This window comes from Arachis ipaensis, chromosome B9 (assembly GCF_059453495.1).
Source record: "Arachis ipaensis isolate K30076 ecotype BB chromosome B9, ASM5945349v1, whole genome shotgun sequence".
NCBI lineage: Eukaryota > Viridiplantae > Streptophyta > Magnoliopsida > Fabales > Fabaceae > Arachis > Arachis ipaensis.
In genome coordinates this window covers 111,930,614-111,934,064 of record NC_142444.1, presented here as the reverse complement: position 1 = coordinate 111,934,064, position 3,451 = coordinate 111,930,614, and positions in this window count along the sequence as shown.

The following is a 3,451-nucleotide window of genomic DNA, read 5'->3' as shown; positions in this document are numbered from 1 at the left end:
GAGGAACAGCAGAGCTCCACACCTTAATCTATGGAGTGTAGAAACTCTACCGTTGAAAATACATAAGTGAAAGTCCAGGCATGGCCGAGAGGCCAGCCCTCTGATCTAAGAACCAGACGTCCAAAGATGGTTTACACTGATCAAAGATGGTTCAAAAGATGTCTAATACAATAGTAAAAGGTCCTATTTATAATAAACTAGCTACTAGGGTTTACATGAGTAAGTAATTGATGCATAAATCCACTTCCGGGGCCCACTTGGTGTGTGTTTGGGCTGAGCCTAAGTGTTGCACGTGTAGAGGTCTTTCTTGGAGTTGAACGCCAGCTTTTGTGCCAGTTTGAGCGTTCAACTCTGGTTTTGGCTCCTTTTCTGGCGCTGGACGCCAGATTTAGGCAGAAAGCTGGCGTTGAACGCCAGTTTACATCGTCTATTCTTGGCCAAAGTATGGACTATTATACATTGCTGGAAATCCCTGGATGTCTACTTTCCAACGCAATTAGAAGCGTGCCATTTAGAGTTCTGTAGTTCCAGAAAATCCATTTTGAGTGCAGAGAGGTCAGAATCCAACAGCATCAGCAGTCCTTCTTCAACCTTTGAATCTGATTTCTGCTCAAGTCCCTCAATTTCAGCCAGAAAATACCTGAAATCACAGAAAAACACACAAACTCATAGTAAAGTCCAGAAATGTGAATTTAACATAAAAACTAATGAAAACATCCCTAAAAGTAACTAGATCCTACTAAAAACATACTAAAAACGATGCCAAAAAGCGTATAAATTATCCGCTCATCACAACACCAAACTTAAATTGTTGCTTGTCCCCAAGCAACTGAAAATCTAATAGGATAAAAAGAAGAGAATATACTATAAATTCCAAACTATCAATGAAACCTAGCTCCAATTAAATGAGCGGGACTTATAGCTTTTTGCCTCTTGAATAGTTTTGGCATCTCACTTTATCCATTGAGGTTCAGAATGATTGGCATCTATAGGAACTTCAGATTTCGAATAGTGTTATTGATTCTCCTAGTTCAGTATGATGATTCTTGAACACAGCTTCTTTATGAGTCTTGGCCATGGCCCTAAGCACTTTGTTTTCCAGTATTACCACCGGATACATAAATGCCACAGACACATAATTGGGTGAACCTTTTCAGATTGTGACTCAGCTTTACTAAAGTCCCCAATTAGAGGTGTCTAGGGTTCTTAAGCACACTCTTTTTTTGCTTTGGACCTTGACTTTAACCGCTCAGTCTCAAGTTTTCACTTGACACCTACACGCCACAAGCACATGGTTAGGGACAGCTTGGTTTAGCCGCTTAGACCAGGATTTTATTCCTTAGGCCCTCCTATCCACTGATGCTCAAAGCCTTGGGATCCTTTTTATTTGCCCTTGCTTTTTGGTTTTAAGGGTTATTGGCTTTTTGCTCTTGCCTCTTGATTTTAAGAGCTTTTGGCTTTTTCTGCTTGCTTTTTCTTTTTTTTCTTTCTATTTTTTTTTCGCCTATTTTCTTTTTCTGCAAGCTTTGTTCTTTGCTGCTTTTTCTTGCTTCAAGAATCATTTTTATGATTTTTCAGATTATCAAATAACATGTCTCCTAGTCATCATTCTTTCAAGAGCCAACATATTTAACATTCTTAAACAACAACTTCAAAAGACATATGCACTGTTCAAGCATACATTCAGAAAACAAGAAGCATTGTCACCACATCAATATAATTAAGCTAAGTTCAAGGATAAATTCGAAACTCATGTACTTCTTGTTCTTTTGAATTAAAACATTTTTCATTTAAGAGAGGTGATGGATTCATAGGACATTCATAACTTTAAGACATAGTTACTAACTACTAATGATCATGTAATGAAGACACAAATACAGATAAGCACATAACATAGAAAACGAAAAACAGAAGAAATAATGACAAGGAATGAATCCACCTTAGTGATGGTGGCGTTTCCTTCTTGAGGAACCAATAATGTCCTTGAGCTCTTCTATGTCTCTTCCTTGTCTTTGTTGCTCCTCCTTCATTGCTTTTTGATCTTCTCTTATTTCATGGAGCATGATGAAGTGCTCTTGATGTTCCACCCTTAGTTGCTTCCAATAATTGTGTGGAAGAAAATGTATCCCCTGAGGTATCTCAGGGATCTCTTGATTTGTAGTCAAATGTTCTACCACTGAGCTATAGACCCTTGATGGAAGCTTTTGTCTTCCCTTTCCTCTTTCTAGAGGTTTCTCTGGCCTTAGGTGCCATCAATGGTTATGGAAAAAACAAAAAAGCTATGCTTTTACCACACCAAACTTAGAATGTTGCTCGCCCTCGAGCAAAAGAAGAAAGAATAGAAGAAGAAGAAGAAAATATGGAGGAGATGGATGGGTGTGTGTATTCGGCCATATGGGTGGGATTGGGTGGGAGAGAGATGTTGAATTTTGAAGGTAGTGGGTGTATGGATGTGAGTGGTAAATGAAAAACAGAAGGGATGATCATGAATGGAAAGAGAGATGATGAGGTAGGTGGGGATCCTGTGGGGTCCACAGATCCTGAGGTGTCAAGGCATTTACATCCCTGTACCAAATTAGGCATGTAAAATGCCTTTGCACACAACTCTGGGCGTTCAGCGCCAGGTTGGTGCCCATTTTGGGCGTTCAACGCCCATTTGCTGCCATTTCTGGCGTTGAACGCCAGAACCATGCTTGTTCTGGGCGTTCAGCGCCAGGATGCTGCCCATTCTGGGCGTTCAGCGCCAGAACCATGCTCTGTTCTGGCGTTTGAACGCCAGACAGATGCTCCTCCAGGGTGTGATTTTTCTTCTGCTGTTTTTGATTCCGTTTTCAATTTTTTTATTTATTTTGTGACTCCACATGATTATGAACCTATAAAGACATATAACTAAGAAAAACATAGTTAGATAAATAAAAATTGGGTTGCCTCCCAACAAGCGCTTCTTTAATGTCAATAGCTTGACAGTGGGCTCTCAACGAGCCTCACAGATGTGCAGAGCTTTGTTGAGACTCTCCAACACCAAACTTAGAGTTTGGATATGGGAGTTCAACACCAAACTTAGAGTTTGGTTGTGGCCTCCCAACACCAAACTTAGAGTTTGACTGTGGGGGCTCTGGTTGACTCTGCCTTGAGAGAAGCTTTTTCTGCTTCCTCTCCATGGTTGCAGAGGGAGATCCTTGAGTTTTAAACACAAGGGAGTCCTCATTCCATTGAAGGACTATTTTACCTCTGTCAACATCAATCACAGCTCTTGCTGTGGCCAGGAAAGGTCTTCCTAGGATGATGGATTCATACTCTTCCTTTCCAGTATCCAGGACTATGAAATCAGCAGGGATGTAAAGGCCTTCAACCTTTACTAATACGTCCTCTACTTGTCCATAAGCCTGTTTTCTAGAGCTGTCTGCCATCTCTAATGAGATTTTAGCAGCTTGTACCCCATAGATTCCCA